This window comes from Balaenoptera physalus (genome assembly GCF_965194825.1).
Source record: "Balaenoptera physalus genome assembly, chromosome: 1".
In the NCBI taxonomy this organism is placed as follows: Eukaryota; Metazoa; Chordata; class Mammalia; order Artiodactyla; family Balaenopteridae; genus Balaenoptera; species Balaenoptera physalus.
The window spans coordinates 93,788,495-93,803,561 of NC_138882.1; positions in this window are offsets into that span (position 1 = coordinate 93,788,495).

Genomic DNA, 15,067 nt, shown 5'->3' on the forward strand with positions numbered 1-15,067 from the left:
TTCTGGGGAGAAAACATGTCCTCCAATCGTCAAGGGCCCATGACTCTGCATAATACAACATAAGCAGAACCTTCTGCTAATAACCACTCCCGGGAGACCTCTCCTTAGGAACTGACTCAACCCAACTTTCCACCAATGTGGCCCAGGGCAGGAGGAGCCCCCGTAAATATGCTCAGGCCTGTTTGATCCAACACAGCCCATGGGAGAAAGGCCCGCCAGCCACCTGCCCCCTTTCTCCCGACCCTTCCCTTTCTTCTTTTTCTTCCCTTTTCCTTCTCTGGTTTTGCCTCCTCTCTTCCCTTCCCACCTCCCACCGACCCCATGCTCACTCTGACATCACTTCCCTGATCACCTCTCCTGCGATATTGATTTGATGTATTAATCATTACAACAGCAGCTAAGAATTCCACTGTGCTTCATTAATCCAGAGGAAAATACCATGTTAGCTGATGAGTGCTCTAGGGTACACTCATACATTCTTCCCGGGGTCCAAGATAGTGGAAATTTCTCACTTTCCATTTGTCACAAAACAGGAAGCCGTTATGGAAAGCCACAGTGAGCCCGGGTGGGGGATTGGCAAGGGGAGGGTGGGAACGTGGTGGGCTGCAGTCCGTGAAGACATTAGTCACCCATCACGGACTCCGGCAGACCTTGGGCTATTCAAGGACTCTCGTTGTAGAGGCTGAGTTGTAAAATCCTATTAGGGTGGCCAAGACGAGAACAGTGTGACTTTAACAAGGTTAAAGTTTGGCTTTTTTACAGCTTTTATTATGATAAGGTTCTTAGTCACATGAGGGGGAAAGAACGAGAGTGGATCTGTCCAAACTTAGCTGGTTAGACCTCAGGTATGGTCAGGCATGGCTTTCTGACAGGTGCCCCAGGTTGTCCTTTGTCATGCTGCGGGTCCCGCTTTCCAGCTACAAGTTCTTCCCTGCATGTCGGAAAGCCTGTTTATCCAACTCTAGCTGCTGGGTCTGATAGGAGAAATGGGTCCAGGCAGCGATTTTCAGACAGGTAGAGTCCTTGAGACAAGCGGACTTACTAGAGAGAAACAAGTGCCCCATTCCCTAGCCAAAGGTGTCACCTGAACTTGCATTGTCATCAAGCCGTCACCCATAATAGCAGCAGGGGAGACGATTCCATTCCCAAAGCACGGTCAGGTTTGGATGCCTTTAATATCCTCCGGCCTAGAACACTCTGTTGTCCATCTGGATCTCTCCAACCTTCAAACGGCCCCTCCTTTGGGAGACCTTCTCAAACTCCATCCTCCCTTTCTGACCCTAGGAAGAAACCTCATTCCAGAGAGCTTAGGCCATAATTCTCAGCAGCGCCCATCCCAGTGTAATGTGTTCATTGTAAATACACCTTTGGTCCCACTAGACTGGGATCCCTCCATTCAGGGCCCACCTGTGCCTTGTTTAATTTGAGTACCCAGCCTGGTACACAGTAGGTGCCCGTAAATGTTGAATGAAGGTATGATTTAGCAGGAGGCCCTGCCCTTTTATTGGGAAAACAGCCTAAATGCTATGTCTTCCACATACAGATCATCTTTGCTCACGAAGAATAGTAAAAAGTATAATTTCTTTAAAAAAAATTATTTTTAAATTGAAGTATAGTTGATTTATAATGCTGTGTCAGTTCCTGGCATACAGCAAAGTGATTCAGTTAATATATACATATAACTCTTTGATTCTTTTCCATTATAGTTTTTTCAAGATATTGAATATAGTTCCCTGTGCTATACAGTAGGACCATGTTGTTTTATCTATTTTGTATATAGTAGTGTGTATCTGCTAATCCCAAACTCCTAATATATCGCTCCCCCCTCCCTTTCCCCTTTGGTAACCATAAATTTGTTTTCTATGTCTGTGAGTCTGTTTTGTAAATAAGTTCATTTGTATAATTTTTTTTAGATTCCACATATAAGTGATATCATATGATATTTAGGACCAGAGGGTGACCTCTCCAGGGTGGCCGGTGCTAAGGATGGCGAAGAATCACCCACACCTCAGCTCACACACAACCTCGCACCCAACCTCAGCTCTGTAGTCTGCAGCACATGAGCTTGTAATATGGTGGCCAGGAGCAGGTGGCATTGGGGGCTCAGTGTGACATCTGGGAACTGCCCTTCCGTGGTTGCTCCACTTGGCTTTCCTACCCAACATGTTAGAGCACAGCCTGAGCCACCTGGTGGGGGCCTTGGCCTCCTTGGGGGGTGGGAGGGGTTGTGGATGGTCTCCTGTGTTTGCTTTGGAGCCTGGACGAAGGTGGCCGTTAGGAAGGGTCCAAGGACACATGGCTCCCCTGTGGAGAGGAATCGGGCTGATATTACTACTAAATGCACACTCTGGATCCTAAGTCCTCCTGCAGGGGCAGGAGATATCCCTGGAAACGCCCCTCCTGGCCTCCGGAGTGCCCTCAGCTGCCCTGGAGAGGCAGGTCCCCTTTGCCTCAGGCCACTCCCTGCTCGTGAATGAGGCTTGTGACACATCTGTGGGCCAGGCAGCCTGCAGTTAAGGGAGCCTAAACCAAATGCCAGGCAGACGCAAATAGCACGCTTTGCTTTCCTATGAATAGCCTCCCCAGCTGTTCCGCGGGAGGCCGAGCCATGTTCTCATCCAAAGTACATTTGTTCTTATTTACGAGCCGCATCAGGCACCATTGGCTGCCTACCTTTGGCCCCTCAAGGCCAGCTTCGTGTTCTTTGTTCCCTCAAGTCTCACCAAAGTGAAATATTAACCGGTGGTGGGACAAAAGGGCCTGGGAGCCTCTGAAGGCAGGGCTGATGAAGAAGGATACCTGGAGGGAGGGTTGTTCACTGACCTGGAATTTTCCATTCCTCTGACGCTCACATGACCAGGGCAGTGTTTTCTGCAAGCCACACAGCGAAGATGGGTGCCAGGGTGGCAGGTACTTAGGAACTGGACAGTGGGTGACCACAGCTGTTTGTAGCATCCTGGTCACTGGTGATACTAATCTCAGCCATGCAGGGGGTGATGGGAAGTATCAGACCCGAGAGCCAAGAGACCCGGGGCCAGGCCGTGGCTCTGCCTTCGGGATAGCCTGGGGAGCCCTGGGGGAGACACTAGTCATCTCAGGGCTTCTGTTCCCTTGGCTGTAAAAGGAGGGACTGGATGAAGGTATGAAGGTCCTCTCTGGGAACTTCCCTGGTGGTCTAGTGGTTAAGTCTCCATGCTCCCGGTGCAGGGGGCCTGGGTTCGATCCCACGTCAGTGAATTAGATCCCGTATTCCACAATTAAGACCCGGTGCAGCCAAATAATAAATAAATAAATAAATAAATAAATAAATAAATAAATAAATTTAAAAAAGAAGCAAACCCCAAAAAACCCAAAGGTCCTTTCCTGCTTGGACATTTTCCGCCCTGGATGCTGAGACCAGTGAATTCCATTTGTAGCTATTTGTAATAACGTATTTCTTTCTCTTCTCTGAGAAGTTATTAGGGCCCGCCCTCTGCTACCTTTGCTTCTCTCTCCTTTCCCTTCTCTCCATCGGCCTCACTGCTGCTTGGCCTTATTCCCTTTATCTCACTTCCCTTATCTTTTTATCTTAGGGCTGAGGACAACTCCTTCGAAGCTGGAACACAACTTAATCAGGTGTCTTTGAGTCAAGTGGACCCTCACTTGCCACTTTCTAGCTCTACTTCCTGGCTACGTGACCTTGGCCAAATGATCTCTCTGGGTGTCAGTTTCTCATCTATCAAAAGGGAGCCATATTAGGGTTTTTGGAAGAATTACAATATCTCATACATGAAGGTTCCTTAAATATAAACCCTTATATGATCATAACTGAAAAGTTGGCACACACAAACAACTAATCCTTTAGCCTCTGTTTCTGCTAATAGGAATACTCTCCTCCAATTACTGGGCTTTGGACTGGATGGCACCTTGACCTTTCTTCTCATTTGTTCCCTGCAATAAGTATCTCTGGAAAACTTCCTTACAGCTCCCCTGGGCCTGACAGTTGCGGGCAGAAGGTCTGTAGGTCCAGGGCCAAGCAAGGGCTCAGTCCTCTGAGGAGGCGGAGGTACTATCTTTGGGAATTGTGCGAAGATTTCCTCATCCAGGCACTTTTCTTGGGGGAATTAAGTCAAGTCATGGTTGATTAGCCAGGATTCCCTGAACGTGGGTGTGGGCTTCATTGGTGGGGGGTCACGTGGATCAGGTTACACTTTCTTTGGATTTGCTATTGACCTCCTTACTGTCCAGAATCTGGCCTCGTGCAGATTCACGTTCCCTGGGCACTCAAGGTTGTCATGGGGCTCTTTTAGAGAGACATGAACTTGAAACGTGTAGGGAAGGTGGGCACTTCCAGATAGCCCATATAATGCTTTGGGAATATAGTTAAAAATTGCTTCCTCTGGAAGATGCAGTTCTGTGGGCATGTAGAGGAATGTAAACTGGGTTTCAGTACCCACTCACCCCCTTGGCCAAGAGCCTTTGTGCAGAGCCGAACCTGTCCAACCTTAAGTGCAATCCTGGCACTCACCCATTAGAGTTCAAGTTCCACGAATGTATGGTCCCTGTCTCTTTCATCAGCAAAGCCTGAATACTTAGCAAAAGGCCTGGCACGATGTAGATGCTCACTAAGTATTGATGAATATTGAATGAATGAAGGAAAGGTGACTTCTAGCTAGGGACGCTTGGTGTATTTGGGGCCCAAGAGCCCTGATGCCAACAGAGTTGGGTAGTTAAGTGCATTTGCTTTGGAATCAGACAAAACTGAGTTTGGATTTTGCCCTACCTCTTAATAGATGCATGATCGTAATTTCTTTGAGTCTCAGTTTCTCCATTTTTAGGGGCATAATAGCACCCGCCCCAGTAGTGTGGTGGTAAGGATTCACCGAGACGACATATGTAAAGCACCTATATCAGTGTTTGAGAAAAGGTTGTGTTGTAATTGATGCCACCCGGAGAACACCGAGGACGGCATTCCCCAGACCCTCCCAAATCTGAACGGCTTTAGGGCTGCCAGAGCCTGGAGCCTTTCCAGTCATTCTCAGTGGGAATCTCAGATATGGATTGAGGTGGCTTGTGGTCACAATGATTGCTTGCTCCTGGCATCCACCCCTACACATTTACTGGGACCTCAAAACCCATTAGGCTCGCAAGCAATCAGTACTTCAATTTTCCAGGAAAGGCATGACTTATGTTGGTTAGATTACAAATATCTTCTGCAATTTATGGCTTCCCATTACTGTACCCCTAGTTGCTCTTTCACTTGGTCTTGGAGATCAGCCATCATCATTTAGCTGATCTCATGCTATCAGCAAAGGCAAGGAAAACAATAGCCTCTCTACAGGACTCTGCCCTCCGACCAGCTCAGGGACCACAGAGCATGCAGGCTGGAGTGGAAAAGTAACCTCCCCAGCTTCTGAGGATGTTCAGCTGAGAAATATGATACATGCACATACTCACTGGTGTCATGTCTGTGTTTTTAAAGCTCACAGCACCATCTGAGAGAGTGCATCAATACATTTCATCTTTCAGCAGTGCTGCAAGTGGGAATTTGTAAAAGGCTCTGCAGAGGAGCTGGAGAAAAGTTGGTGAAGAAACTCAGACTAGAGGGAAAAAGTGGGAGAGAATTCTTCTATCAGTGGGTGCATGTGTCTATGGGGACCTGAAGAGCGCCTTGAATTTATCAAACCTAAAATTTGCTATTTACAAACATCACTATTGGCCCACCCACACCAATTGATCAGGGGCTGAAGTGACTTTTCAGGGGGTTGGTGTGAGGGGGTCAGGGGCAGTAAAGGGTGGAGTTCATGGAATAATGGAACGAATGCAGGACTGCGGGTCAAAAAACTTAGGTTTAAACCTCTGTTTTGTCCCTGATTGATTATGCGTTTGATTGATCTGACATCATCTGCCAGTGCCTCTGTTTCTCTGTCGTATGAGAGCAGCACAGAGATGTGTGTGTGGCAATCATCATCAGAGCTTGTGGCTTTGAGTGTGAGCCCAACACGCGGTGGGTGGGAAGCCATGAGGGATGGGACCGTCTGAGCCCTGCAGTCATCCGGGGCAGCCAGCCCATATTCTTGTTCTACAGCCTCTTTGCGGGGTCCAGGGGACACTTTTGAGAGAAGGAAACAGAAAAGAGAGCTGTAGGGGATTTGGGACCTTTTTCCATGGGGGTGCTGTGTTGGTGATTCAGCCAATGAGCATGTCCTTCCCTGCCCAGATGACAGGATCTCACAGGTGTTAAAGAGCTTCTTCCATTGTAAAGCAAGGCAGCTGTGAGTGGAGGGGAGAGAGGAGGGAGACGAGCAGACTGCAGAGAACACACAGCCCAAGGGTGGATGTTGGGGTGAGACGGTGTTGAGGAGAGAGAGAGAGATCAGAGAGAAGCAGCGGTGAGAGCAGTATGCAGGGCGCTCAGACTGCTAGAGAGGGAGGGGAAGGCAAAACTGGAAAGGCAGGAGAACCAGGGAAGCAGAGTGAGCCTTAAGGATCAACAGTTACTCAGCCCAGATGATAACTGATGTCAAGCTGCTGCAGAGGGACTCTGAGTGTCCCCTGCAACACAGGTACTGGAAGGCAGACCCTCCCCCCGGGGCCTCTGGCAATAGGAGTAGGCATAAAATTTTGGGGGGGTAGCAAAAAAAAAAAAAAAAAAAGAAGCTTCAGTAATCAAAATAAATGATAGCCCATAGCAATTTTTTAAATAGACTTTATTTTTTAGAGCAATTTTAGGTTCACAGCACAACTGAACAGAAGGTACAGAGATTTCCCATATATGCCCTGACCCTACCCATGCATAGCTTCCCCCATAATCAACATCCCCCGCCAGAGTGGTACACTTGTTACAACTGATGAACCTACACTCATACATCATCATCACCCAAAGTCTATAATTTACATTAGGGTTTGCTCTTGGTGTTGTATATTCTAGGGGTTTTGACTAATACATAACGACATGTATCCACCACTATAGTATCACACAGAGTCGTTTCCTGACCCTAGAAACCCTCTGCGCTCCACCTATTCATCCCTCCCTTCTCCCTAATGCCTGGCGACCTCTATCTTTTTACCATCTTCATAGTTTTGACTTTGCCAGATGTCGTATAGTTGGAATCATACAGTACATAGCATTTTCAAATTGGCCTCTTTCACTTAATAATATGCATTTAATGTTCCGCCATGTCTTTTCATGCTTTGATAACTTAGTTCTTTTTAGGGCTGAATAATATTGCATTGTCTGGTTGTACCACAGTTTATTTATCCATCACTTACTGAAGGTCATCTTGGTTGCTTCCAAGTTTTGTCAGTTATGAATAAAGCGGCTATAAACGTTTGTGTACAGGGTTTTGTGTGACATACGTTTTCAACTCCTTTTGGTAAATGCTAAGGAGAGCAACTTCAGGATTAATGCAATATTTAAAAGAAATAAAAATCCATGAAAAATAAGTACAAATGATCAAAAATTTAAATAAAGACACAATCTGACCTTGCACTTGTGTGACTTGGCCTCCTCACCTTCCTCTAATCCTGGCTTCGTGGGTTTTACCCCAGCAACTGAGCAGCTTTTTGAGGGAAACTTTCCTACTCAATCCACATGTCTGAGAGACTCTACCCATAGTAACTCCAGAATGATTTAGTCTTTATTGGAGTGGAGTAATACTATTAGCGGTCCTAAGTAATTCTCGGATACTTTTCTCATTAGAGAAGATTAAACACACACCACATGCACACACATTTTATGCCTGGTGAGGGCAGTCTGCGACCCTCAGGCGTATGTGCGCTGGGAAAAGGAGGTGTAAATATCTAGGGGGCAGGAGCGCTGCATGATTTTATGCACTGAAATATTGACTTGGGCCTAATTGTTTGCAAATGGTTGTTTTTGTATATGTTCAGCTTCGTACTTCCTCACCAACCGGATATTGAAGGTTAGGGGCACTCCCTCATTTGTGCGTTCAGTACATATTTGTCAAGCTCCTATGTGACGGGCATTGCTTGGTGCAGGGGACTCAGAGTTACACAGGCCTGACCTAGAAGTGCTTGCAGCCGGATGGGGGGACATGTAAGGGACAGTGAGGGGGGATGAGGGCAATAAAGAATTATTATTATTAACTGGAGTCACAGTTGTATTAAAAAAAGAGATTTGAATAGTAATCCTACAGGATGCAAAATTGCTAGATTTCTAGAACATGGTGGTGGCAGTGAAATCCATCCTTCATGATTTCCTGCCCTTCAACCCAGAACCTGAAGAGCAGGGAAATGGCAGAAACCTCTAGAACTTAAAGGGGTAAAATCTGTCTCTAACGGATATGCTTAGCCATCTGCAGTTGTAAACCAAAATGATGTATTTGACTGAAGGGTTTAGGAATACTCAAACACTAATCAAAGTGATCGTGGTGTAACCTAAGGAAGATAGGCCTGTATGGGATTGCAAATCAGAAAGCAGGAACCTAATGGCTTATATGTCACGTTACTGTATCAACTGTGATGTGACACTGCTTGCAAGGGGGGGTCTACAGGGAACCCACATCAAAATTACCTGGAGATTGTGTAAAGGTAGGTATGGGTGGTTAAAATGCGTATTCCAGGGTCTCATATCCCAGAACCATGAATCAGAATCACTGGCAATGAGGTCAGGGAATCTGTACTTTTAAGACATACCCCAGGTTCCAGAACAACGATTTTTTAGAGTCTGTTTGCTAACAATCCACTTAGAGACACCTCCTTAAGGCAAAAGCAACTTTGGAAAGATTTCAGAAGAAGAAATAAATGATGTAGGGAAACTAGGGCTTGTTTATAAAGGAAAATTAAATATGTATAGGATTGGACTCTATGAAGTAATGACTATGGTTTATAAATATTTGAAAGGAACAGATTCAAGTGGTGGGATCTAGATGTTTATTCAGGTACCAGACGGCGTAAGTAGGAATAATGGAATGACATCGGCAAAAAGAACTTGGGCTGGACATCAAGGAAAACATCCGACAGTGTTAAAAAAACCGTCATAGAATCACTTCACGTGGTTAAGTCAACCAAAATATCAGTCCATTCGGTGGAAAAAAACAGTTGGGCAGCATTTGAAAAAACAACCAATTGAGAGCTTAAATCTTCTCTCTCTCTTTTTTTAAATGGTTGTTTTGATGTCTGAACCTTTGTTATTCCTAAGTCACAGGAATCAAGATGATTCTTAATAAGTGAAAATATGGCTCGTGAAAAATGTTTGGGACAGGAAGCGCCTACTGGTTCTGGCTGAGAGCTAGAACAAGGAGAAGCAGAAAGTTAGCATAAAACTGCCTCCAGCGAGCGTCTTTATGTTACCTTAGACCCCCTGCTGGAAATGGTACGAGCATCAAAAAAGCTGACTATGTGTCAGGCCCTGTCTCATTTAATCTGCACAGCTCCGTCAGATAGGTGTTATTATTCCCATTTCGTGGCTGAGGAAAGTCAGGCTTAAAGAATATGAATAACTAGGAAATGAAAGTCTGGAATCTGAACTCTCATCTATATGACTCCAAAGTCCATGCTTTTTCTCTGCCAGCAGGTATTGGGTACAAAGCTCCGTAGTCCTCCTTGGTCTTTCTTTCTTTCTGTCTGTCTTTTTTTTTTTTTTAACTTTTAATTTTATATTGGAGTATAGTTGATTAACAATGTTGTATTAGTTTCAGGTGTACAACAAAGTGATTCAGTTATACATATACATGTCTCTATTCTTTTTCAAATTCTTTTCCCAGTTTGGTTGTTACAGAGTATTGAGCAGAGTTCCCTGTGCTATACAGTAGGTCCTTGTTGGTTATCCCTTTTAAATATAGTGGTATGTACATGTCAATCCCCAACTCCCTAACTATGCCTCCCCTGCACACTTCCCCCCCACCCCCCGGTAACCATAAGTTAGTTCTCTAAGTCTGTGAGTCTGTTTCTGCTTTGTAAATAAGCTTACAAACTCTGTAGTCCTCCTTGGTATTTCTTTCTGTACTTAAAGGTGACAAAGTGTGCTAAAGAGTAATGGCACCTACAGATGATCTAACTCTCTCCAAGTGACCTTGTTACTAGGAAGCTCTGTGAGAAATTACTGTATTTGTCTCATTTCAGATCCAGACACTGTCCACAAAAACTTGATGATTTTGAATGCTAGTAAAATCAGAGTTGATGGGGCAGCTAGTGGAAGGGAATGCTCTTTGGGCAAACATCAAGTCAAGATCTCAGAATCAGAAGCAATAATGACAGAAATGTGTCCTTCCCTCTACCCACCCCCCCGCCCTTTCCTCATCATCCTCATTTTCCACTTCTTCCTCCATCACCAACCTCATCCCCATCAGTACCAGCACCAGGACCACTACCACCACCATCACCTGTTTATGAAGAGAAATTTAATATTATCTATTCAATGTTTGTGAATGATACTTCTCACCACTCCCAACCCAAGGAACCCAAATCAATGTTCTGTGCTAGATACTTCTCCCTTTCATACCAGCCACACTTTGGAAGCATGAAGTAGACCCATTACGCCCACAGGAAAACAAAAACAGAATTACAATTCCTTACTGCAACCATTGCAAAAGAACAAGCCGGGTGCCAAATTGCTACGGCTTCAGAATCTCTTTAAACAGATATAAAGAGAGCTCAGCTTTCTTCATGCACCCTTGGGGCAGCTACAGAATCACTGGGTTAAAGAAAGCAGCGTCTGGTAAGCCCCAGACATTATGGTGCCGATCTGTCTCTTCACATCTGGCCCTGAGTGGGAGCTCAGAGATGTGGTCTAAGAGGGTGCCTCAGAACCTGTCTCACTCATAGACACATGACAAATAAAGTTCTGCAGCGAAGGCTCTAGCCCCACTGGGAAATCTCTGACTCGAGAACCTGCTGACATAAACAAGGGGAAAGGCTTGGTAGCAAGTCAGAAGGCTTGTTTTTGGAAGCTGCAACCTGACTTGGGCAACCATGGTTCTCCACAGCTCCCTAATTGGGGAGGCCTAGGATGCCCTCGGGGGGCCCCTGGGGTTTGTAACCAGCTCTGCTTAGGTCAGAGCTCTGTGCAAATAAGCCCCCTTGGGCCTGCAGACATGTAAACAGCTCTGCACTGACATTCAGACATAAACTCAGCATTCACGTGACCAGATCTCGGATCCAGGAGTGCAGAAGAGGGGCTGGGCCACCACCTGTGCCGGAGGAGTGGGACCCAGAGATGGGCTGCGGAACGTTGGCTGATTTATTAGTGAGCCAAGGATGAATGATGTGAAAGAGGGGGTCCAGTGAGAAGATGGAACCAGCTCGGACATGGCTTGGAAAGGGAATGTGTAGTCCACTAGGGTTGCTCTGGTAAAGACAAGTTTTGCTGACAAAGTAGGAGAGTGAAAAAGAAAGAGATTGGAGAGGGAGACAGAAGAAAAGAGGGAAAGGGTAAGTTTCAGTGAAAAGCCAAGTGAGACAGTCAAGTGCCTTTCCAGGAACTTACTGTCATAAGGGGCAAGGGGGAAATGTTCTTGTTTGTCTGCCAGGTCAAAATTACAGTACAAAATTAAGTAGATTTGGGGTGCAATCCAAAAGCACTGGGGTGTTTTGATCGATTAAAAAAAAAAGAGGTTGAAGGTAAAATCTGACTGGGAAAGCACATACTGAAAAAACCTGGCCGTCACTGAGGCCACGTCTCCACGTCTTGATACTTTCGGCAACTGGTAAGTCAGTGAAGGGAGAAGTAGTTTAAATATGATTGATAGGAATTTCTCTCTCCTATGGAATGCATCGGCTTTGTGTCTTGACTTCCCATTCTGGGCATGGCTGGCATGTCACTTGCCCCTAAGTATTCCCCCCAGTCTCTGATGCCTTCAGTCTTGCAAGAAATAACACTAAGTCCTGTTTTCCCCACATCGTGGTTACCCTCAAAGGGAGGGATTCTTCCTTCCTGAGTGGGACCTCCAACTAGGACTCCTTGTGTTGCTAAAATAGACACTGACTTCTGAGTGTCACCCTCTAAAACATCTCTTTTTCCAGCTCTGCAGCCTTCCTGCCCATCATTTTATTTTCTGTTCTCACTAGTCAAGCTCCTAAGCAGAAAGGAGCAAGAGGCCTTCTTGGTTTCATTAGAAAACAGGGAGGGGTGTGTGTGAGGCCAGAATGGGACATGAGAGAAGCATGTAAAGAATCTATAGTTCTTTAATTTCCTGCCAGCCACCCAAAAGGATTATGTTATTTTCTGATTTTAACATTTTACAATTATCTGTCATTTAGTGCAAAAGAGGCATATCAGTGAGGTTGACAGTAAAGTGAGTTTCAAAAATTCCAAATCCATTTTTCACTGACCTCACATGAGACTGTAGCTGTGTTCCCACAGGAAAAGGAAATCCTCCAATAATCGGAGATGAAACCTCTTCAGGTGAAGAGGTTAAGAAGAGGCCAGTTCTGTGGCGAACAGGATAATGTGTTATTCTAGCGGGATTATGCCTGCCTGGAATCCAGTGATGTGGGACAGGATGATACAGAGAAAAGAGTACAGGATTTGGAGTTAAGCACGTTTGGGGCTCAGCTCTGCCTCCTATGTAACGTTACCTGTAACATTAATTTAAATTTAAATTAAATCTCTGAGCTTCAGTGTCCATACCCTTGAAAAGGTGATCATCATACTTATTTTGTAGGGTTATTATGAGGCTGAAATGAGAAAATGTTATAAAGTACTTGGTATATAGTAGGTACTCATAAATTAAACTTATGCTTACCTAACAGCTCTCTTCCCTTTAGAGATTAGAACTAACTCGTATTGAGGGCCTACTGTGTGCTGCTCACTGGCTACAGACCCTCTGCATTGCCATAACAGCTACTATTTACTGAATACATAAAAGTGACAGGTGCCTTGTGACTCCGCTGATGATACTTAACAACAGCTCTGCACAGCAAGTGTCCATCTCCCCATTCTACAGATGAAGAAACGGGGGCCCAGATTTTCATACAACACCCTCACGGAACTTGAGCCACTCCAGGATGTCCTTCTGTTTGTCTCCCAGCTACTCTTCTGGGTCGTGGGGGTTACTTGCATATCTTGGATTTAGGATTGCCAAATTGAGCAAAAAATACAGGATGCCTAGTTAAATTTGAATTTCAGAGAAACAGCAAATACAATTTTGGTATAAGTATGTCCCATGCAATATTTGGGACATATTTAAACTGAAAACAGAATTTGTTGTCCTCTGGCAGCCCTACTTGAATTCCACGTACTGCGTTCTGCTTGTCCTATCAGGACCGACCACGTCTGGAAACACTGGGCCGTGCTAGCCCACTTCTGAGCAATGGTGCCTCTCCTACGATCTACGCTCCCGGCACGTTCTCCAGCTTCAAAGCATCAAGCATCCACCAGGGTGGATTTAAAGTGACCGTATGTGCATTTTCCTTAGAAATGAGACTTTCTGCATTTATTTCTGCTGAAACCTGTAAATATTTTATTTGCTGCTGCTACTCTGTTAGAACCCCCAATTTCACCATGCTCGGATTGGCAAATAGTTGAAGTGTTTGATTTTAAAACAGTTCCAGTTCTGTTTTAATTAGGTATTTAACTTAATTGACTGCTAGTCAATGGTTTCAGGATATTTATTTTTGGCTTGGTGAGAATGGCAAAGGGACCAGTTTTGTGTATAATAGCTCGCTGGTTGTCCTTGTTTTTGGTGATGCCTTTGCTCTTACTATTCCTCCTTAATGCCATGAATATTGGCTCCTCAGAAAGTTAAATATCAGGCCTGACTAGAAGCTGCTCTGATAAGTCCCCTTCTATATTGAAAATGACCATAGGAACTTCTCTGGTGGCGCAGTGGTTAAGAATCCGCCTGCCAATGCAGGGGACACGGCTTCGAGCTCTGGTCCGGGAAGATCCCATATGCTGTGGAGCAACTAAGCCCGTGTGCCACAACTACTGAGCCTGCGCTCTAGAGCCCGCGAGCCACAACTACTGAAGCCCATGTGCCTAGAGCCCATGCTCTGCAATGAGAAGCCACTGCAATGAGAAGCCTGTGCACCACAACGAAGAGCAGCCCCCGCTTGCCGCAACTAGAGAAAGCCCGCACGCAGCAACGAAGGCCCAATGCAGCCAAAAATAGATAAATAAATGTATTAAAAAGGAAAGAAAGAAAGAAAGAAAATGCCCATAGAAACACTGAAGGTAGGAGAGCAGAGGGTAAGGCAGGGCAGGGGATTCAGGAAAACTGAAGCCCATTATAGAACAATCAAACTAGAACTTGACAATCTGGGAGCAGGTTCCCGAACTACCTTGGGCATGTGGGAGGCTGGGGAGGAGGGTCGGACTGACTCTCTGGCTGTGTCAGGGGAAGGTATATGAAATGTTTTAGCTCAGGATACTTCATCATGGGACCCTCAAATGCTCCCATTTGCTTTCTTCCCTGGAAAAAAAAAAAAAAAAGAAAGAAAAGAAAAAAATGTGTAAAGAAAAAAGTTGCCTGCCATTCCAGTTCTACAAGGATCAAGCCATTAGCTACGGTAGTCAACACCGACAATGCCAGTGCACCCTGAGAGGAATTTAGGGTGGAGAAAAACAGGAACCATTCTGTGCTTTGGATATACTGGCCCTTAGATAGTTAAGATGTGTATCTAAGGAAAAATTTCAAACGACCCCAGATTTTTGCATCTTCCCATCCATAGAAAAGCGCTAAAATCATTAACTTGAGATGTCTGTTCTTTGTGATGAGTGGTAATCTTTCGATGCATGACTACATGTTTTCCTCAGCAAAAAAGTTTATGTATATCCTGGCTCCTGCCTTACCTCTCGGGAGCATTTCCTCAGAGCTGCCTGAGGGGCTGTCTCCCAGGCTATCGTCCTCCGTAAGTTCTCTGAATAAAACTTAACTCACAGTTCTTAAGCTGTGCATTTTCTTTCAGTTGACATCCCAACTCCCACCAAGCATTGTCCTTAAGTTGAGCAGATCCTTTGCATTCACAAAGCTTATATCCCCAGATCTTAGTAAATTCTCAAACTTGCAAAGATATCCATGACATATCATTTCTATCAGGTCTCCTGTTCCCTTTACATTTTCTTACACCTCAAGGCTACACCTTTTCATCTTTCACACAATTTTCCAGACAGATATTTGTAGAG